Here is a 24,320-nt window from a genome sequence, read left to right as displayed (position 1 = left end):
TAAATTTTCGAAGTGTGACCTTGGATTGATCTGTCTCAGAAAAGCTCCACCTATGTTTCGTTATGTGACGAAACCTCGTGACTCCCCCCCTCCTCCTCCTCAGACCCCCTAAAAAAAACTGCACACCAACAAGGAAAACATTGGAAATAAGCAAATTCTAGAGAGCTTTTGGGAAACAAAAATGCCAACGGCACGCGGTGTTCCCAAGCGGTCACCCATCCAAGTACTGACCGCGCCCAACGTTGCTTAACTTCGGTGATCGGACGAGAACCGGTGCTTTCAACGTGGTATGGCCGTTGCCAATGGAAAGGAATCTCTATCATCTCATCTTGAAAGTCAAACAAATCTGTAGGGTTTGCAAGCGCGTAGGTTGGAAGAATTTCGGCGTGTCAGGATCTAGAGATGTCTCTCAATTGATTGACCCAGTGCTTGCGGACAAAATGATGCGCAGCAAGATTACGCGGAAGTGAGAACCGTCAACGTGTGAAATTTCAGAGCTTTTTCTGATCCACTGACTTAGACCAATTTGACACCCAGTGAATGTCTAACAAGAAGAAAAAAACTACCAGTAGGTAAAATCGCGAAAACAATCATTGTTAAAACCATCAAAATATGCAAACTTCTTTGAATCGTTTTCAAGAAAAAAAAAGATGCCAACGGCACGCGGTGTTCCCAAGCGGTCACCCATCCAAGTACTGACCGCGCCCAACGTTGCTTAACTTCGGTGATCGGACGAGAACCGGTGCTTTCAACGTGGTATGGCCGTTGCCGATGGATACGAATCTCTATAATCTTATCTCGAAAGTCAAACAAATATACAGTAGGATTTGTAAACATGTAGGCTGAGGAGAATTCGGTGTTTCAGGAATTAGGATGTCTCTGCATTGAGTGATGGTGTGCTTACAGACATAATGACGCGCAGCAAGATTACGCGGGAGTGAGAACCGTCAGTGTGTGAAATTTCAGAGCTTTTGCTGATGCACTGACTTACACCAATCTGACACCCAGTGAATCTCTGAAAATGAGAAAAAAAACTATCAGGAAGTGAAACCGCGGAAAGACTCATTGGAAAACCATTAAAATATACAAACTTCTTTGAAATGTTTTCAAGAAAAAAAAGATGCCAACGGCACGCGGTGTTCCCAAGCGGTCACCCATCCAAGTACTGACCGCGCCCAACGTTGCTTAACTTCGGTGATCGGACGAGAACCGGTGCTTTCAACGTGGTATGGCCGTTGACGATGGATATGAATCTTTATTATTTCATGTCGGAAGTCGAACAAATCTGCAGAGTGCAAGTGCATAGGTTGGGAGAATTTCGGCGTGTCAGGATCTCGAGATGTGTCTCAGTTGATTGACACAGTATTTGCGGACAAAATGATGGGCAGTAGCATTACGTGGAAGTGAGAACTGTCAATGTGTGAAATTCTAGACATTTTTTGGAGCCGCTGACTCGCACTAACTTCACACCTAGTAAATATCTAAGAAAAAAACTGCCAGTAAGTGAAATGACGGTAAGACACTTTAAGAAAGACCGTCCGAAACTGCAAACTTCTTTGAATCGTTTTCAAGAAAAAAAAAGATGCCAACGGCACGCGGTGTTCCCAAGCGGTCACCCATCCAAGTACTGACCGCGCCCAATGTTGCTTGACTTCGGTGATCGGACGAGAACCGGTGCTTTCAACGTGGTATGGCCGTTGCCGAATGGAAAGAATCTTTATTATCTAACGTCAAAAGTCGAACAAATCTGTAAACTTATTGCTAGCCAATTCCTGGGTTGGAAAAAGAAACAGAGAAACGGGAAGTTGAAAGTGTGACTGATTGTGAGAAAGATGGAGGAAAGGTGCTCTACTTTTCACGCAAACTTTCTTATGACTTATTTCACGGCGAAATGTCCGAAGAGGTAGTCGATAACAGAGAGGTCACGCACGAAGTCAACTACCGAAAGTATAACACGCAATACTGCAAAGACTGGGTCACCTGAACATTTCAATATCCTGTATTTTGTAAATTTTTGCGTTTTTTCACTGTAATAAAATGAATATTCACAGTAAAAGTACTTTCGCGTAGTGTTTTTCGTCAAAATGAATCCTCTATAAGCGATATTATTGATTTTCAAATACTGATATAATTCAATTTTTCGAAGTGAACGCCATCGAAGTATGTTTTTCGCTGAATTACGCACCTGCAACTATATCGGTCTACAGGCTCTTATTTTAGAAAATGGGATTACAGAGTTACGATTGAAGTATGATATTCAAGAGTAATGTACTTCAAAGTTTACCAAAGTTTTTTTGACATTACCCCAACTTTCACATAAAAAAAAGAAAAAAAAAAAAAAACAAAGATGAGACTCATACAGCAGTTTACTTAGGTTCTTGAAGTCTTCGAAATATACTCGAATTTTTTTCAATTCGCAGTAACACCATAACAGGTGTATAATTGAAAACCATAACTGGTCCGTAAACAACCAGATCACAGGTAGAAATAGTAAAATTACACCTTGCCGGCAGATGTTATTGCTAAAATAACCGTGCCGAAGACTATAAATAAGGACCTGTCAGTTTGGGATTCGAAGGGGCGACTGAATTTGATACAGATAAATTTTTTTCGAAACAATTCTGTATTCAACTTGTTGCCATATTATAAACATATATAACCGAGGGATACTTCAAAATTCGTAAATAAAAAGTTTGAAGGGCCTAGAATCCGAATCAATCGGTTTTACTAACAAATTTATAGATAATATATTAGAAATAACCAAAAATGCAAAGATATGAAATTGCTCTTCATGCAACTAAATTTTCTAATTGTATATATATATCTACTTTTATTCACGTTTCCTACGCTAATGGAAATGTTGTTCTGATTCAACGCGATTGGATTAGGTACTTATTGGAGAGTGTTACAGAATTGAGGTACAGAAATGACCACACATCTAAGCAAGTTGATGTCAAAAATTGTCGTTTCGTTATTTTGGATGTTGAAGGATGCTGCATATATATGTAGGTAATGCTGGTGTCGGTGTCCGTGAGTTCCTCTGTAGACAATATATCTACGAGTTTCCGTTTGAAAAAGTGGCCGGTAGAAAGGACAGTGGAACAGAAAATCCAATTCCCCGAAAGGGATGGTTCCTTTTAAGCCACATCAATACTTACACAAAGTGCTTACACACCAGGTTCTGGGTCCCGTTGAAATTTGTTCAGTGGTAATTGGCGGAGTGGAATCAAAGCTTCGGTAGAAAGAACAAAAGAACATATAAATTATTACTAACAGTAATGAAATTGCGAGAATGACTGGGACCAATTTCCGCTAGTTATGGACGGCAAGTGTTACGGACTTCACGGGAGGTCTTACTTGGAGTGAACTGAGAACCCGTACTTATTACATCGAACGACTTTTCTTACTTTTGAGAAGGTGAAAGAATAAGGTAGACATGTCCCGGAATATGGTAAAGTGGAGGGATTGCTTCCGTTATACTTCGTCGAGAAAAGTTGGGAAAAGTTTTTGTTTGATGCAACCAGTACCTAACGGAGAAGGAGATCGTTATAAAGTTAGAAAAATTTGTATCCTTCGCGAATAAGAAAGTTTGGCGTATAAGCAGGGTGACTTGGATGCCACCGACAAACGGTAGCCCGGTCGTCAAATTATCCGCAAGGTGATACGACCGTGGCATAAAAATTACACGGAGAACCCCGTCTCGTAATTGTTGTTAAGAGAGGATAAAGGGCCTTGGAGTTGTCAGAGTCAAGCCCTTATACCTACTACGATAGAGTGTCGGATATTTACACTGTGGTCACGTCTTCCACCTCTTCTAATATGACTTATGGATCCTTTGCGGTTTGATGGTACCGGTGTACCTACTTATGTGAGCTTCGGCAGTTCGATTATTTCATCAACTCTATGCTTGCATGGTTGGTGAAACTCTGTGAATGCCAGACAAGCAGTTTGGCACGAACACTTTGCACTGATCACTTGCGTTATTGGTTTACCAGCATAACTGAAGCTAAATTTAAGCACGTTCCAATTGAAGGTCATGTGAAGCTAGTCAAAGAAAATTTGTTATAGATCGTGTGGAGCAGCTTGGAATCAAAGCAAGTCGTTTATCGCGTCGTCGCGAGTGAAGTTATTTGAGTTTAAAGTCGAAGAAAATTATTATTTCGTCTAAGCTTAAAGTGTTATATGTAAGTTACTTGTAACGGTGTGACGTCAGTTTAAGACTACGGTGGAACAATCCGTGGCAGAATGTCTTCTATAATACTAATAATTCAAATTCTTCAACCGACACTCGATGAAAATATTAAACAGGTACTCGAGAAATCGTGAACTCTTCAATTAATTCTAAAATCCTTAAAATAATCGCGAGACGTCTGATCGAAGGTCAGAGTTGACTTACCGTAAATTCCATCTGCTCATATAAATGCATTCATGTAGGAACATAATTAGGTATCGACATTCTCAAGTGTAAGTTATACGTAATCCGCAGCCTCGCGGCGAAGATTTGTTATCCGCTTATCGACAATCTGAGGGTGAAGTGAACCAAGTACACCCATACTTCGCTTTACGTCCTAGATACGTTTCGCAAAACTTGGCCGTAAAGCGATAGGTCGTATAACAAATCAATTATTTTTACACAACCCATAGAAATTCAATTGGGTCTGTACCAATTGTTTATAAAATAATATAGTTTTTAGTTTATAATCCATTTTATTCTTTTTATTTCCTATAAAAATGCTTACATAAAAACGGTTTTTCTGGCCGTACAACGAAATAAATTGTTCTATTTCGTGATAGCTGCCTGTTACTTTACAAATTACCGAGATATTTCGTGTTTGAAAGAATATATGCTAACCCCAAATTTGAAGGATGATGAAAGAAACTGTGGGTCGAATTTGTGTGGAAATTGTTTAACAAAGAGTTTTATTTAAGATGATGAAGGCGGTAAAAACGGGATGAATGGTAGGATTTCCGTAAACGAGGGTGGCTGAAAGGGAATGGTTCGACAAAAAGTATTTTTTATGTTATATAATAATAAAAACGGGTGAGGTAGTTTGGTGTCCGTAGACGTTTGTTGCTGGGAGGTAACTGGTAATTCTACGGGGGTCCAAAGGCCCCATAAGCCCCCTAACAGCTGTGGTGGGAGAGATGCCTCATAAGGCTCCTAAATGGCCAATGCTTGTTTACTAAATTTCTTATTCCAGCCCATTTTATTTATGTAAAAATTCTTCACCGAGCAAAGTGCCGTTGCCTGATTTGTGTCACGAGTCGAAAAGGTGCGTATATAAAGAGCACGTATCATATATATCCGAATTCGATTGATCTTCGTATAAAGACGTTCAAATACAAAGTTTGACGTAAATATCGGTACGATTTGTCACGTTTTTATTAACTCGCTTTCTTGTCTGTCTGTTTCTTGTCGTTTGCTTGTCTGTTCGGTAAAGATTTTGCAATCGATTTGAAACTAACTTCTCGATAAGCTGGATACTTGAAACTTTAAATATAACTCTCAAAACTCGATGACAATGCAATATTAAATTATGTTCGGTACAAATTTTGCAACTGATTTCAAACATATGTATATATATATGTATATATTTGGATGGTCAGCTGGTCGAAATGCGAGAGAAAAACAGAATAAAAAGTATTAAATAACGTTATAAAACGAAAAACGTGAGGCGCATGCGATAGATAATACTAAGGAGTGTAGAAAGTAGCTGTCGTTGAGAAAACTCATCAAACAGATCTTATCAACCTACGTTTTTCGTTTTATAACATTATTTAATACTTTTTAGTCCGTTTTAAAAACGTGGTAAATTGAAGAAAAAAAATGTTATACTTAAATAATTATTTTTATCCTGTGATTTCGGTTGACACATAACGTTCAAGTGCTCTGAAGTATTCGTCTTCCAAGCACTACTCAGGGAGAATTAAAAATATCCTCCTTACTTGATTTCTGGTTCCTGCACGTAATCCCGAGTGCTGGGTACACCTTCAGACTCAGTGAGCTTTATTAATATTTTTTTTAGCTGTTTGTAAAGTGTTTTCTGTGTCCCACTTGTTTGACCGTCGGATTAAAGCTGAGCCCAAGGGATTACGGTGAGGCGGATTTCACCTTGTTAAACCCGTTTTCATCGTGTTTTTCAACATTTCAATCAACACGACATATATAATACAGATTTGCTTTGCCAACTGCGCGTCTTCGTCGCAGAAAACTATACTACCGACTGTTTTATGGTGTTCGGAATTGAGCTGGAGCGCACCGTGCAGATGACGCGATACAATTAGGTGGCCGTCTAGAGGTTGGTACAGTGCAAGACCCAATAACGAGTTTTATTTGCCAGAGAAAAAGCCGAGAAACTCTGCGCCCGGTTCAGCAAATCCGGAAATTGTATTTTGCGGAAATTGCAACCACCTGAGTGACGTGGATCTGGTATACATAGTTCTCTGGTATCTGTTACAATGCTCTACCTCGGTAGAAGAAGCACGCAATTTTGAACTTTTCTTGGTGCTTTGGCCGGTGCCGAGTTTCCGGAAGTTGTACAATCAACGTTGAAATTCTTTCACAGAAAATCACTGGCTAAATATTTCGGAGTTGGGACTGTACTGAAAGAAAAGAATTGTTGAATCCGAGAGAACATTTATTCCAACAAATCTTAGCGGACATTTAATTATTTCAAATCGTTATTAACGTCTAATAAGAAAAGTTTATTCACAACAGAATTATTTTTATCGCAACAGTCGTACAATTTTTCAAGTGGATAAATTTTATACTAAGGAGAATTCGAATAAATATTATCTTGTATCCAACTATTTTTATTTCAGTGTACGCTTAAAATGCTATTGCAAGAAATGGCTCAGGTATAATTTTTTTTTTATGACGGGAATACAAAAAAAAAAAAAAATAACGCGACAGAAATTTGTGTGAATCGGGAATATCTCTGGTGAACTTTTTCAGCGTGATTCAATGAGTTGAAGATATGCAAAAAATTGTTATTGTCAATATTCGCTGCATCATCATGAAGGTCATGTTCCCGTTTGAAAAGGAAAACAACGTTTCATTTCATCGACAGCTGTAAATTGATCATGACGACAATAATCGTTATCATTTTCACCTTTGCTGTTTCAGGCACAAAATATTTTCTCCAAGCAGGCACGGTCTTTTAATTTCGCACTCTAGTTTTTCCTCAGAGCGATTAAAATTATGAGTCATTTGGCTAGCTGGGTGGCAAGCTGAGCCCCAAAGACTTCAGCCTCCGGTTTCCAGGTTATGTGGGTTAATGGACCTCGCTGCTGATTCCAGCGTTGCCAACCTATCAGACGCATATTTCTTTAAATGGCGCCAAAACAATTCTTTAGATTTCTCATTTAGGTGGCACCGCAATAATTCTTCAGATGTCTTAATGGCGCCAGAATAATTCTTTATATTTCTCATTTTCAAGAGTGATGTTTGACGGTACTGAAACTCAGTAGATACAGGAATAAATAATATATTTTACTAACAATAAGTACAGTTATATTAGGAACTTCTACTTGTATAATATGTTTTTATTTCTAATATTTAGGACCACCAATTTGTGAAATAAATTAATATGTAATTGATGCATATTTTCTCAGTAACCTCACAATTAGTCTCATTTTTAGTCTGTTGTTTCGATTTCACAGCCCATATTCAGAGATTTCGCCACAGATCTTCAGATTTTTTTTAGATCCCGGCCTAAACGACTATATTTCTTAATAAGAAAACAACTGTTCTGTTTTCCTTGAACGGACTCTAATTTCTTCAGGGTCGGCAATGCTGGTTGAGTCTAAGGATTGTGGCACGATTCGCGAAAACGTGTAAAGGTAGACTCGGGGACAATGAATCTGACTATGAGACGGCTCATTTTTTACACTTGACAGTTGGCAACACAGGGAAACCTACAGCGCCATAGTAGGCCGAGCGCAAAATTAACTCAATCTCAACAAACGTAACATAACCCATGACCGTCGAATCTAACCTTAGAATACGTGTCAATCCAACAAATCATTATCCCCGCGGTATTCTAAGGTTAGATTCGACGGTCATGGGTTATGTTACGTGTTGAAATATGCGTAATTTTGTATGCTACATCGATCTCAACTGTACGATGTGTGCGTATGGGTGTGAAAAGGCTGCGCGCGCAACGAGAAAGGTGAGAAAGGGAAAAAGAAGAAGAGAGCAGAAAAAAGCACCTGTAAAAGTAATCGAGAATCTGTGAAAGTAATCCCAGTGTAAAGAAGCAATCAGCTAATGAGAAGAAAAAAAATATCATTTATTAGTAACCCTAGAGAATAAATAAAGTGTTAAAAACAATTATTCATGTTACCCCAAACCTCATTTTCCAACAACATAACCCATGACCGTTGAATCTAACCTTAGAATATGTGTCAATCTAACAAATCATTATCACCGCGGTATTTTAAGGTTAGATTCGACGGTCATGGGTTATGTTACGTTTATTGAGATTGAGTTTGTTTCGCGCTCGGCCGACTGTGGCGCTGCAGGTTTCTCTGCGTTGCCAACATAACTGTCTAGTGGAAAAACTTAGCCCTCTCAGATTCATTGTCCCCGAATGTACGTGCGCGGAGTTGAGGGACAGGGCGACTCGAAGGTGCGGTTTACTTTCCTGCTATGCGACGGTTGCGGGCCAGCTTGCATACGCGTATTAACGTACATGTGTGTATCCATGTATCACGTATGTAGGTACGTGTCTGTAGCAGCAGGGCGGATGCATGCCAAAGAACCTTTTTTTAAACTCAATGGGTATATACGGCGCACGGTGCGTGTCAAGGAAATTGATTCCACCAATAAAGAAACTTTGTGTATACCTTGGGAAGCCACCCTTCCATTCCATTCGAGTTTTCGGAGGGTGAATGAAACGCGCTTATTTTCTTGCCCTATTTTTAAACCGCACGATTCACCATCGCCTATCCAAATACTGTAAAACCAATCACTGGTTTCCTTTTTCATACAAATAATACTTCACTGAATGTTTCGACAGCTTGTGTATACGTAATAAACCTCGGCAGCTCAATGGTGACGAGTCAAATGATTGAACTGCGAGTCTACTAGTTAAAAGACGCCAAAAGATCTTTGCATTCTTTTGTCACATTAACCCGTTCACTTTAAAATAAAAATATTCACCCTTACTTGACATACTGGGTTACAGTCTCATATGGAATCCATGTAATTTCAGAGAAGTGTGTCAAATAAGGGTTGGCTCAAAATGCCTTAATTTAAATAAAAAAACACTCTTTGGATGATTTTTAGATATTTTGGACATGTTGCAGAAATTGATTTCTTTATGCAAAATTTGCATTGCAAAGTCAGGATATTTCCACATAATTAATAGCGGCGATCGATTTGTCAGGAAATTTTACCCCTCTTTCATATAGTTGACAATTATTGAATATGAAGCATACTTCGAAAAAATCGTAAAAAACGAAAATCAAGATTGTACGCTATAGTGTACAAAAACACGGATTGATCAAAAAATCGTATTGCATCTGTGGAATGGGAAATTAATTGCTTATTAATGAGAAAACCGCAATGTCCCAGCGTTTCTATAATTTCAATCAATCTGACACATTTATTTTACAAATTTGCTTACTTTTTAACCCTCGTTTATTTACTCATCTTAAATTAGTTGTTTTTTTTCAATCACTTGCCAACTTAATAACTCAATTTTCTGCGCTTACTTCATGAGATTTGCTTTTATCCCTTGTTTGTTCACTTATTTAGAGAATTTTCTCAGTTATTTGCCCGGCAATTATTTACTGGTTGTCAGTGTTACTATTTATGGAGCAATACACAACCTCTGTACTTATCAATTTTTCAAAACTTCCATATGCTTTAACTTGTTTTCAACATTTTTTGTATTCATTCACTCACTCATTTCACTGCTGATAATTCACTTTCACCGGCACCTTTTTCTTTTTTTACACAACGCATTTTCACTTACTTATTTGCCACCTTTCTGACTTTGCTCACCCTAATTTATTGATTTAGAGCTGCCGATTTTGAGGAAATAGAAATTTATTCCCATTTTTTTTATGAATCTACGATTCAAGATGGAAAAGAATATGTTTCAATTTTTTTCAATATCTCTTTTCGAGCTCTCGTTTGAAAATTGGTAAATGAAAAACAATTTAAGATAACAATTTTTATAAAATTATGATTATCACCAAGGAATTTTTTTCCTTCTCTATGTTTCTATCCTTTCATCTCGAATTTCGTGTTTATTCATTGCCTCAAATTACAGTTATATCAAAAGAATATTATACCGTTTCAAAGTTGCCAATTTTATAACAATAGGAAAAATTTTCATTTAGGTTGAGAGACAAAAAACACGTGCATAACCTAACGGGAAAAAAATAGAAATTCAAAGAGAACGTAGCAAAACAATTACATGTATATGTAATATATATTGTATATATATATATATATATATATATATATATATATATATATATATATATATATATATATATATATATATATAAAAGTTCTCATTTCTCTGAATTCATCTTTAAACTCGCTTTCCGTTTTTTTCGTCTAATATAATGTGAAAATAATATAACTGCGCTTCCTAACCGAGATAATTTCGATACTGAATATCTTCTCTTTCAATTTTTTTCATCTTCGGTATACCTAGTTGTCAAAGATTTTTTTCGCAACAATTTTATCCGCAGAGAATTCGTGTCTCTTTTGCGATTAATAATTACGTTGGCTTGCATCACTTCATCAGATTCAAGAGAGTTTTACCGATTTCATTAAATTATTTCACATAATATGCCATGAAAAAAATAACATCACAGATACCGTTGTGTGAAATAATAACTTCATAAGATCTGCAATAAAACTCCAATAGATTGGAAGAAGTTTTTGACTTCTTTGGGAAGCTATATAAGTCACAGCTTTGACTTATAAAACTATATAGCAAAAGAATATTTTTTATATTTTCTTATATATTTTAAAGTCGATTTGCGAGAAAATCGTCCAGACTAATTCATCGAAAGACAATTCGTCGACAAACAGTTCGTTGAACTCAACACAACCGAAATAAACACGAATCCAGAACAACCCAACACACTAAATTGTCATTCGACGACTTGGTTTGTTTGGCTTTGTTATTCGACGCTTTATTTTTTCTCAACAACAACAACGCAATAATCTCCAGTCTCCAGGTGGCGCGAGAGTCGGGGGTTTACTTTTTTAATTGAGCCATTGAAGATGAACTACCTAGGGGTTTTATGCGTTTTTGAATATCTTTCGTATTCTTGAATCCTGGTACTGAATTTGAAAAACGTACTTACATCACGAAAGCGTACTGATGTATATTAAATACTTTGAAAACTTTCTAGATTTAAGGTGGTGCCTTTTTCGATTTCGATCTTGGAGTATATATCTCTAAATATAAAAGTCCGCGTAGCTCAAACGCGAAAATGGGCTCAACAGCCCGACTCCATACGCAATTCTTATCAAAAACATTCAAACACATTTTTGTCTGACGCAGAAATAAAGAAATGGCATGAACTCGATGAATTTACCATAGCGATTTCTGAGAATACGTTCCGCTTATTCATTTCTGCATTAAAAAAATAAACCGCTTTGCGCTCTATGTTACAATCGGTTTGGTCATCATCGGATAAAATTATCTAGATTTGCGTAACTTTTTTTTATCTTCATTGATAAATTCAGCTTTAGTGATAACACGCCTCCGTCTCCCGCTCCTAGAAAAAGGTTCGCGTCCGGGGTTGTGTCGGTAATGTAGCGATTTTGTATCCAGAAACTGCAATACATTCCTACTTATGCCTTGCTACTTCATCTCGGATTTTTTTTTTTCATTTCAAAGTCATTGTCAGCGAATAATTTTATCTGAAGAAGAAGCTCGCAACCATTAAAAAAGAAGAAGAAAATATGGAAGTTCTTAGATTCGTTGTTACTGCGGGATTATCCTATTAATAAGCCTATGAAGATTTATACGCTAACCGGCGCAAAATAAAACGATAATTTTCGGAAATATGGTTTGACAGAAAAGCTTTCAACGTAATTAGTTCTATCAGCTTTAATTAAAAACATTCTTTATCTAGGTTGAACCCATTTTTTTTTTTTTTTTTCAACCCAGTCACTTATACCGATGGAAACTTCGACATTACGTACACAGACTTACTCAATCCCCAGCCAACTTTACAATGTCATTACTGAACACAATATTACGTTATGCACCAGTTACGACTTGAACAAAATTTAACAATTCAGAATGGAGATAGACTCCAATCTTCGTTTTAGCAAAAAACGATGAGGGATAAGGGAGAAATTCTTGAAGCAAAAAATAAATGAGGTCTCTGAAACCCTAAAGTTTTTTTCAATCATTCTACATTTTACTTGCACAAACAACCCTGATTCAAGCATGCTGACTTTGAGATTGTACGTGAAAGGTGGTTCTGGAGTCAACTGGACCATATCAGTGACTAGGGTTTATATTACTTCAAATTTATTCGCTATTGAAATTCGAGTTTCGGGTGAGGTTGATCGTAACCGTGCGGGAGTTTCAAATTATCACCGTTCAGAAAAATATCCAGTTTTATACGAAGCCAGCTTCAACCATCGGGCGCTCTGTAGCGACGTAACGACCAGTTTGAAAGCCGATTACACAGGCGAAAATATGTCATTTGAAACAATTTAAATCTGTATACGTACCTTTATTCGTATGTATTTTTCGTTTAAGCCCGGCCGAACGTAGATAACGAGACGAGTGCTGCTAGCTGGGAAAATTTTCGACAATTTTTATTGCACCTGAATCTGCTTCGGTTCCAATTCCGATTGTGTAATTAATGTTGTGTACCGGTTATTTACGGTCGCTAAAACCGTGTCAATATTTCTGTACGCCTTTTTCGAAAAAAAAAAAAACCAACACGACTATTTCGATGCTGGATACGAATATTGACGAACATATTCAGAGACTTCGAAAAATATTTGTTTTACAACTAGCAATGAAACGATCGTTTGTACAAGATACACAGATTTTAAATTACACTGAACTTGTGATGTATACCTGTAGCTATACGGTTATTCGGTAGATATATTCAAATATGAATAGCGTTCATACAAGCATGATTCGTACGCTTTTTGGAATCTGAAATTCACCAACTTTTCCGGGTACTCCGGTCTAAAAATAAAAATTTTCCAATAACCTTTCAAAAATATACCGCTGAATATTGAAAATTTTTTTGCACATTAATACTAATACTTTCAGTATTACATAGTAAATATCTTACTATCTGACTATCAATTTACAAAAAAATAACCTGTGACTTACAATTAAAAAAAAAAAAAAAAAAAAAAAAAAACGAAAGCAGGTTTAGTATTGAGTAATATACATAGAATGTATGAAGCGGTGCGACGAAACAAAATTTGAAGTACAATTTTTTTCTCTAGATCGATAGTATTTGTGTAAAGACGATTTTATCTCTTCGACCGACTCAAAATTCCAATCTTATTTTCTAAATTCCCTGACGTTTCCCTGCTGTAAGAAATTCTCTGAGTTTTCCCGATTTTCCCTGTGCTTACAAACCTTGTATAAAATATCTCTTCGCAGTGCCTATCCAATACGTAACATGTCAAATATTTATGTATGCAGTGTGTATAACGATTTTTCGAATTTTCAAATTGAAAGTATGACTCTCGACGTGTGGAACTCATTTCCGTCTGTGATATTGGCAAGCTTTTATCGTTCAATATTGCAACTAATATTAAATTACGCTATTCAAGGTAGTGTCATTTCAATTCAAACCACGGTCAAATGTTTGCGAGCTTGTGTATAATTGATTTTTGATAAAAATTCAAGTTTAAATTTCAAAAACTTTGGTTTTGTATATAAATGAAGTAGAATTATTACATGTTGTGCTATTTTGATCCTGAGTAACGAAAATTTTTATAAACTGAAATTAAAGTTGCTTCGTCAAAGAGAAATTATTGAAAATTCATGTACAAGTTTACCTAGTCCTCAGGTATGAAGTTTATAAAAAAATTTCGTTCGTTCGTGAAATACACAGAAAAATTGGCCACTTGTACGTACTTCTTGACTGTACCTGCTGATATCGAACTGAGTCGACTTATTGAAATACTTTGCGTATCTTCTTTTAATTGGAAAATTTTGTTACATTAAGTTATTACTGCGGTTATACATCGTACAAATAATTTGGCAGGAGTTGCACGAATCTACCCACAGAAAGCGTTATTTTTGGTGTGAAAAAAAAAAAAAAAAACCAGAAGCTCGGGTGGTTCGATTTGTGTTCGGATACGTACGAATCGAGGGAATCAAATAGATTCAAGATGAAATCGTGTACATCACACAGGCAATGCGCGCTTATCGATTGATTGGATCCACGCCATATGCGTTACCGTGGTTATGTACTTGTGACGATTTGATTAAACGCTGATATGACGGCATTTAATCGAAGGCGAACTAGCCATCTATCAGCTCAGAGTTAGAGCCGAAGAGATACGGAATTCTTGGGAATCGTGAAACAAGTGGAGATCGATGAATGTTGAAATTTTTGTTACGTAATGAAGTATTGATATCGTGTGCTGGGGAATGAAGAAAAAAGGGATTACATTGGTGTTTCAGATACAAGAGTATAATTAAAAAAAACACTCACAGGCTTAGAATTATACCTGTCCAATATTTTGCCAGAATTTTGTATCTCGTGTAATCAATGCTGGACAAGCGGCAAATATGAATGTTTAGAGTATAAGAACACGAGGAATTACATATAATCAGCAGGGAACGAAATTATATTCGTTTATCGACGGACAAATCGAACGATTTTATAATGAATATACAAACGCTGCTTTACACATGATGACACAAACAGCTTCGAGTTTTGAAATCTTGATACTTTTAATATATTATATTTAACGTTTTGTTTCAAATTATCATGCCATTAAACCCGAAAATGAGACTAATAAGCTAGGAGAAAAGAAATTAATGAATTATAGTGAAATTAGATTTCTGTATCTTCGAATCCCGAAATCTTCTATAACCATAACTACAAGTAGATAGAACTAATCTGTGGAAAGTACATCACGATTTTCTCCGAGAGTGATGTGTTGATATATATTTCACCCCATTTAAGGTCGTGCGCTACTCCTACCCTTACCGACCGAGCAGACTCAACCCTTTCCGTTCGTTTGTTTATTTAATACAGGAAGAAGAATGGTGAGTTTGCTCGGGCGGTAAAGGTAGGAGTGGCACGTGACCTTAAATTACGGCGACTCGTTGAAAATTTTTCATGCAGACCGATAACTTGTGAGTAAAAAAGGAAATTTTTGTTAGATGTAAGTAGGATACAGAATTATGAACTTTACAAATAATTATACAGGCAAATTAGTGCAAGCACAGATTGCCAACTTCAAAAGTACATATATAGTGGAGGGTATGAATTGGTATAGATTCTTCAGGCAGAATCTAATAACCGAACTTTTTCATTTAAATGCAAATTTTCGACATCGGAGAATTGAAAACTTCTACGTACCCTTTGGCAATAAATGAAAATTAATAGGTTCGCTTCATTCACGGTCTGTGGGATATGGGATGCTTTGGTCTTTTGAGGAAAGCGAGAGTCGAGAGTGCTTTTCGTATTTTACCAACGGTTATAACCGCAAATTTACGGCTCTTCGAACTTTCGCGGCTAATCAAATCATCGAGCGATACGTTTTACGTTCAGTTTATTGAAAAGAATATGCGCATTATATATTTATGATGCATGTAGAACACGCGTGCTGAGTGTGAAATTTACCACCATGAATCGAAACTCGACCCTGAGTAATATCGCCACAAATCTGCTGCGGTAGCCATTTTTATGTGACGGATTTTCGAAATATTAGAGCAGCGTTCATCCCGGGGGCGAAGCATTAATAATAAACTGTCAAGTATGCAAATTTATCCACCTTTTTTCCCGTCGTTATGTCTTTACAAACATTTCGAGTCACCTTTTTTCTTACGCGTTATGATTTCGTTTTTCAAACTTTTTAAACGAAAAAGGGGAGAACAAACAAATGAATTTGAAAAAATTGGAAAGCATGAAATCAAAAGTGACGTTTTCTTCCGTTTTTCGTCGAAACCTCGTAGGACATTTTTTTGATTCAACGTCAAGTTTCAAATACTTATGAGAAGTTATCCCATGACTGAAACAAGCGAATTTCGTTGCATAAAATAGCAAATTATAGTTGGCGAGATTATGATAACGGGAAAGTGTGACTCACCAAAAGTGGCGGAACTTTTTTTTTGTACATTGAGAAAAATTTTATTCGTTGTAGTAACTCGAAAAATTCCGTAAAACAGGTATCGTTAAAAAAACTATTTGAATATTGTTGGAATTACGAAAAACGAGGTACACGTAATCATTTTGCGCTGTTGTCGATCCTTTTTTGGTAATTAGAACGTAAAATCAGTTCGTTCGGTTTACTCTACTTTTTTAGTTAAACAAGGCTTTAACATCAATTTATTGTTGCGCTAGCATTAAACTTTCGCAACAGTTACAAGAAAATATAGTAACGGTGATCGTAATAAGAAAAAATAGTAAGAGACACTAGACTTTCTGGTAACAGCTAGAAAACTAATTTTCATTTTCTACCTAGAACTATATTTTTCGATTGTGGTAAAAAATGAAAATAGTCAAGGACCGAGCGGTAACCGGAACTAAAAATTTCACTCAGTGTAGTTTCAATGTTTGGCAATTTTTTTTATCACGGCCAAAGTGGTATCAACCTCATCCATACAATTCCAGGACACGGTGTCAATTGTTGCTCGGAGACTTATCGCAGCCTTACACTTATCGGTTTCTATTCACCGAAAATTTCGAGCGAATGCGTGATCACGAAAGAAGACGCGACGCAAGAAAATATTCAACTCCTATGGATCGTATAAAGTTCTTTTCACGGAGAGAGAAAGAGAGAGAGAGAGAAAGAGTGGTAGTGACATGGATTGATTTTTGTCACATATTATATGGAGATTTAAAACTCATTCCAGGAAAAAAGGACGAGTTTTGAAACTGAGCTCACGATTTGTCTCTGTCGTTCTCTAACTCAATCTTGGGATATTCTTCCTCCGACTGTACAACAGGCGATAGAGTTGTGCGGCTGATATTGTACGGGGTGTGATGATACATTGTAGCATCTGAAGACGAATAGATGCAGGCTTCTACGCATGGCTGTCATCGAGTCGGTGAAATATTCAAAGTTGGGTGATTTTCGCGCGTTTTTACATTCGTTCGTCGATCATAATCCTGACCGGATGTTGGGATGACTTTTTTCCGTACTGATTTGGATTGGATGCAAATATTTCCTCGCTGTAAATTCCGCTGATTGACTTCGTCGATCCTCCGATGCAACTACCTTAATCGAATTTCAACCAATTTAAAATTGATATACGATTTCACTGCGTTCGCGCAACATATGATGGAAATTTATCGATGATTTTGCAGGTGTGAATAATTTTTTATGCAATTAAAACGTCTCGAGTTGAACGGAAAATATCAGCGCTTGCACAAGTTGTTTTTAAATTACAGCACCGCGCGCTCATTTGCAGGCTTAAATACATCAGGCTGACTTTCAGGTTTTTAAACGCCACCGGCACCCGGCGTTATACCGCGCCTTAACGTTAATTTAATGATTCTAAGTCAGCGCTATGAACAGTTGCACGTAAGTCATTAGTTATGTTAATTACTCAATTTATTGCGACGCTTATTCCACATGTTTTCGTAATTATCCACCCAAGGTGCGAAACGTAGAGCTATAATATCTGTTTCCCCACGGTTTTCCTTTCGCAGAAATATAGCTGCTGTCGATATTTTAATTTGTTGAATATTTCGGTACCTAACGATGTCAAAAATATACAAAACATGGCATGGATATTGCATGTTATGTAATAAATCTGGGTTACGTAAAAGCTCGGCTGACGCAAGTACAACGGCACGTGAATAATTCGAGATAATTGTCAAAAATCTCATCAATCGCAAAAGCTTATTTCTATCTGTGAAGTATGTACTCACTCTTGCGGAAAGTAATCTTGCACATATTTGGACGAATTACATTTTTATACGTCAGGTGTATTTGCCAATTACCGAGGCTGTACGAATCACTCGACCTTCGGACCTTTACTTCTCGTAGTGATATTGTAAAAATACTTTAAATAGTAACAATACGAATCGGTAAGAATTTCTTTAATACGAATCAGAAAGTCGCCAATTTAAAACAGCAAATAAAAATTGCGTACAGGAGTATTTTTTTTTTTAAATAGAAATGACCGAAGGTTAAAAATGATGCGAAAATATCTAGTCGCAGAATTTTTTTCTAAATATCTTATACAGTCTGTCTGATTATATCAAATATTTACCGTTACTTGTCGATATTAAACGCCAGTTTTATTTGTAATACTATCGTGACCAAGTCGAAAAAAATTTAATTCCCGTCAAGTTGATTATCATCTGTATATTTAATGTTCTAATTGAAAAATGTGAACGAACTTGATTTTCGTCACGGCAGTGAACGAAACTCAAGATCATCCTGCACAGTTTCAGTAATTTTTATCATTGATATTATGAACGTTTTGACTTTTGCTGGTAGTTAGAAAAACTAGTTCTTATGATGCATGGATTGAGATTATTATGCAATCTTCCACACTAGCTAAGAATCTCATAATCATATCCATTTGACGTGCAAGCATGGAGAACTATTTTCTGAACTGCAATAAATCTTCTATTCTATGTAATCTCGATACTTTTTCATATTTACAAGTAACGTAATTTTTGAATAAACGAAAAACTGCAACCCTATAATTTCACGAAACGTACGGAATAATCATATCGCAAAGCTTTATAGGATTTTGCTTCAAAATATTGTTCTAAAAGAGAAGAGAAAAAAGGTGTCAAAGAAAGATGATTATTCAAGCCACGGCCTTTTTGACCAATCGGAAGAAGGTTATACATTAGACAGTATACAATTCCAGATTGGGACAACAAGAAATAAATTAGCAATATGTAGAGTTGAGTTAGAAAATTTGTGAACATTATTCACAATGATAACACTTTGCAACATACAAAAACAAAGATTGTGACGAGTAGCAATGAAATCAGATCTTGGGCTAGTGAACAGTATTCATGGTTGTAACAGGAGGGAGATAGATAAATAGATACATATATAGATAGATAGATAGATAGATAGATAGATAGATGGATTTAATTTTATACTTTGGCAAAATAAAATAACATAATAATAGAGTAAGTAACAGTATGTAGAATATAAATACAGGTAAATACTAGTCACATCATAATTAGAGAGTAGAAAATTGGCTGATTAGGAGCCCAGACTCTAGGTACCGGAGTTCAAGAGCTTGAAACGTTCCGCCCACGCAAAGTAACGAAATTATATAATGATTATAAAAAAACATGACGTAGAAAAAGAGCGAGAGAGAAAGAGAGAGAGAGAGAGAGAGAGCTGATTTCGGATTTCCACCATGATGTATACGTAATAAAGAAAATGAGTTCAGCCGAGTGCGAAGAGATCGAGCGGGGCTGTTTTCGCCATTTCCGCTTCGCAAACTCCGACTCTCTTTCTCGCACTCTCCTCAGACTTGGATCCTTTAACCCAACCCGATTGACAATGCGCCTCCAAAGCGAATTCCGTCCTGGAGACATTGGTGGGTATAAATAACAGGAACAAGGCATGGAGGGGGTGAGATTTTGAAAAGGGAGATTTTTGAAGGGTAAAACGGCAGTCGTACCGGCGGTATGTAATTAAAATAATTATTAGTAAGAATAATCTCGGTGTAACCCTAATGGCCCGCCTCGCTTAAGGGTTGCACCGCCGGTGGCAGGGATGGGACTATAATTAAACCCTGTACCATGCTTCCCAACTAACCGGGTATTTCAGCAAAAAATGTGCAGACTCAAAAGCAAGTGGCGAGTGTACAAATGCTTAGCTCTTTTCCCTCACCTATGGGGCGTTCCTTGCAAACCTGACTTCATTTTTATTCCCAAACGAATTTTTCAGAGATTTTTCTTCAACATTTCAAACTTTACTCATTTCGATAATTTTCCAAATAAGGATGATTATGGAAGAATTTTTCACGCGGATGACTTTCTTGGTCCAATTTTATTTTTACGATATTAAGCATTTTCGTTTTTTGCTAATCGTGCACCCAAATCATTAGTTTTACAGTTTTTAGAGGGAAATCCGGAGGACGGTGAATTTCGAATTTTTCTGAATGATAGTCGAAAATTTCAAATTTTTACACTCAATTTCTTTCAGAGTCTTGTAATACTGATACTACTTTCTCATGTCCGGAAAACTGTTCGACAGTATTAATGCTGTTTATTGAAACGATTGTGAAAGATTACATTGATAAAAAATTATACCCACAACTAATGATTTTAGATGCTGACTTTCCAATACGCGCTTGGAAAAATGTTATTTGTTACAATTATTACAAAACTATAGCAAAATGGGTATTATTAGAACAGAGGTTTGAATATTGTTGGAAAAATAAAAAAATACGGTACAAGCAATTATTTGGTCTAACTAGACTTCAATTGGTTTCTCAGTAATTGCAACATGAAATATTGATCTATTCAACTTACTATATTTTTGTACTAAATGAGGTCATAATATCAATTTATTGTCGGGACAATGTAAACTTATCTCAATAGTTACAAGCAAATATAGTACGAGCGACCTAATCGAAAAGAATAGTACGACATAATCAACATTAAGAAATTTTTCTGCTACGGTAAAAATGAAAACAGTTAAGGACTCGACAGTAACAAAAACTGGAAATTTTCTTGCCAGTGTGATAAAAATATTACATTACGTATCAAGGGAATAAAGTCGGAGATTATTCCTTCGGATAATTACGAATCTTTCAACTCTACCACATTTTTTCAACTAAATAAGGTCATAACATTAATTGATTGTCGGACCAATGTAAACTTATCTCAATAGTTACAAGCAAATATAGTACGAGTGACCTAATCGAAAAGAATGGTAAGACATAATCAACATTAAGGAATTTTTCTATTACGGTAAAAATGAAAACAGTCAAGGAATCTATAATAACCAAAACTGGAAATTCTCTTGCTAGTGTGATAAAAGTATTGCATTACGCAACAAGGGAATAAAGTCGGTGTTTATTCCCTCGGTTAATTATCACCCTTGCGAATTACAAATTTCTCAACTATAAATTTGTCGATGTTAAAAAAAATACTGTAAAAATGTTTCCAAGGTGTTTAGATCCACGGCGATAATGCGTTAAATTATGGGTTAAATCCGAGGTGGTGTTCGGGGTTCGTCGAGCTGGCGTCGAATGTCTCACACATATTTTCATCTACGTGGAGCTCGAAGCACTTTCCGCCACTACATCGCGCAGTCCAGGCACGCACTCGTCACAGAGATATTTTACGCTCGAAGGGAACAGCACCAGCAGTCGCCGCCGGCTTGGACCTAGTTCAGGTCCTTTGCGCTTGGTTTCTTCTTTTGAAGTCGAACTTTTCACGGAGGGTCGTTTACGCTGCGCGTTATCGTCACCGAGGATCTTTTCCGAGGATGTAAATGGGGCATTCCACGTCAAATTAGCAGCCCATGTATCTCAACCCCTTCGATTGTGATAATTTTTTAGTACTATGTTCTCACCGAACCAAAAGGGTCTCGGGAATTTTTTCAGATTTTCTTTAGCCACTGGTGAAATTTATACAAAATCACAAAACCAATTACGAAAACGCAGTTTATAAAAAATCTTCAAAAATTCACAACGATTCTATCATTCAAAATTTGATTTTTGAGCACTACACGATAATGGGATCTCAATATTTACTATTTCCTTTTGCAAGTTTTTAGTTTTTCTCTGTCGAAATTGTTTTTTTTTTTTCATACGCTTCGATCTAAGTAGATTATAAAATTACATTATTTTTATAATTCCGCGATATAGTTAGATCGGGCAATAGATAAAAAAAAAAAAGAATTTCAATCACGACAAGGAAAAACTGTTGTAAAAAATTTGTTAAAAGGCACATTTCAAAGAATAGAATCTGTGTGAATTTCTTTGAAGTCTTAAAAATGACGTTTTCTGAATTGGTTTTTCGATTTTTTTCAAATTTCACCGGTGACTGAATAACTCTGAAAAAAATTCCGAGACCTTTATTGGGTCGGTATAAGAATTATACCAAAAAATTATTGAAATTTAAAAGTGTGAATACCCCGAATATACGGACTATAAAAAACAAGGCCGACGTACTTGGGTGGATCGACATGCAGATACAGGCGGATCATTGTTTCAGGAAAAGTGAAATTCTAGTAAAAACTCGTTACGAGAATGGGATCGATATAATAACGAGGCACAGAAATTGAGGCAGCGCTCGACGGGGTGATGATAAAAATTTATGATTCAGATGACGGTAATACGTGACGTTAACAAATTTGTAAACTTCATTCGCCAATAAATCGAATGCTCATTTTAGAAAGTGGCCTTATAATAAAGTATAATACTTTGAGGTAAATTTTATTATTTATAGTTTCTAGAAGATCCTAGTCGAAAAATACAAGAATTACTAGAATCATACAAGAAAATGTGATTAATAAAAATAATTATTTCTCGTGATTACAGTTGTCATTACAATATTCAATTTGTATGTTCGGTTAACTACATTTTTTTAACTCAATACGGCTGCAATATTAATTTATTGTGGCACCGGTATTAAATTATATCGCCAAAAAAATATAACCAGATATAGTATGAGTGACTATAATAATAATAATAAAGAATGGCAATATATCTGTATACTAGATTTCCGAATACGGCTACAAAACTGATTTGCATTTTGTACCCAGCTTTATGTATTCCGATTACGGTAAAAGAATTAAAATGGTTATGGACTTCATAGTATACCTATCACAATTAAAGATTTCTCTCCATGTACTTAGACAATATTGATGTGTTGGAATCAAGCTGTGCAAGTGCCTGATTAATGTCCCAAAATTATGTAGGTGCATAAAAAATTGTACCATATCGGAGGACAAAGGAATCGACATTATTTTTAGTATTGAGCAGTTAGACATTTGGAAATAAATACGGTGAAAAAATATCATAATAATATCACTGAAAATAAATGAACAGAGAGAGAGATGGAACGATGATTGAAAGTTTAAAGTGAGATGCCAGGAGTCTACGGACGTCATTAAGCAATCCCATTATTCGTTTTATCGATCGGTATCGTAGCATGTTTGTACAAAGAGGGGAAAAAAAAACAAGAAGAGAAGACAGAGGGTATAAAAGAATAAAAATTTGATCCTCTTTGTATTTTATAATTTTATTTTGTTCGTTATTTCGTTATCCTACACCCCGAACCGTTTTCCACGACGAGAAGAAAACAAAGCGGATGGAACCCAACAATAGTTGCGTTTTTTTTTCAATTTTTGTCTTCTTTTCATCATTTACATGAATAATTAACGCGTGAAAATAATTTACCTCAGTTTTTGTGCGTGTTTAAAAATTTAACGACTTTTTTGTTATGGTATATTAGTTACCTTTATTTCAGAGTTGTGGTTTCAAGGAAGCCCGCGTGGTTAGAGAGGGATTTTAAATCGATCGAGTCTCGGACTAATGCTCTGTGGAAGCACGGCTTAAGCTCACCTTTTCTCTGCCATTTAAATTGTCTATCGAATAATCGCGAACGATCCACAATTTTAAATGCGCCTGCGGTAAAAGTTTGTCGTTTTCAGCTTTGTGTTTTTTTGCTGTGTTGAACAGAGAATGTCGTTTTTATTATTTGCCATTATTTGTTTTCGCGAATAAGAAAGGAATTGAAAATGATCAAAAAAAAATTAAAAATTACAAATAATACTCGAACGAAAATTTGATTAAAATCGATCGTTGATAAAAGAAAAATGAATTTTCAAATGCGGAAAGAAGAAGAAGAAGAAGAAGACGGGGAAAAAATTGAAAGAAATCGTCGTTCAAACTAGAGCCAATTTAAAACACGCCTTTCCAGACCTCCCTTGGCAATGAAAATCCTGATTACATGATTGTATATACCATGCCCACTCGACGATTCTACACAACGAATACCATTTCCAGTTCAGATATCGCATTGTTAGCTGAAAATCGATTTTGCAGTTTAATTTCCAAGTATAAGTAGTACCTGCGGGTATGAAAGGTATGTACGTATGTACATAACATCCCAACGACGAATTGGAAGCCTTTGTTGCGTTGTCGTACAGCGGTAGCAGCTACTGCTGCCGATTCGCA

The 24,320-nt window shown here is 36.2% G+C and overlaps 1 protein-coding gene and 4 non-coding genes across 10 annotated transcripts in view; all 5 read right to left on the bottom strand.

Annotated features, from left to right (window-relative positions):
- LOC107225054 (protein artichoke) overlaps positions 1-24,320 on the bottom strand; it is a 262,673-nt gene that overhangs the window by 40,212 nt on the left and 198,141 nt on the right. The gene's annotated exons all lie outside the window — the stretch shown is intronic.
- Positions 183-301, bottom strand: LOC124294330. Its single transcript, XR_006904267.1, has one exon. It is a non-coding gene; the product is annotated as a 5S ribosomal RNA (ribosomal RNA).
- On the bottom strand, positions 652-770 carry LOC124294319. Its single transcript, XR_006904259.1, has one exon. It is a non-coding gene; the product is annotated as a 5S ribosomal RNA (ribosomal RNA).
- On the bottom strand, positions 1,122-1,240 carry LOC124294275. The gene has a single exon (XR_006904229.1). It is a non-coding gene; the product is annotated as a 5S ribosomal RNA (ribosomal RNA).
- LOC124294327 lies at positions 1,584-1,702 on the bottom strand. The gene has a single exon (XR_006904266.1). It is a non-coding gene; the product is annotated as a 5S ribosomal RNA (ribosomal RNA).

This window comes from Neodiprion lecontei, chromosome 4, assembly GCF_021901455.1.
Source record: "Neodiprion lecontei isolate iyNeoLeco1 chromosome 4, iyNeoLeco1.1, whole genome shotgun sequence".
NCBI lineage: Eukaryota > Metazoa > Arthropoda > Insecta > Hymenoptera > Diprionidae > Neodiprion > Neodiprion lecontei.
Note: the sequence above shows the minus strand (reverse complement) of the source record. Positions and strands in the feature narration are given on the sequence as shown.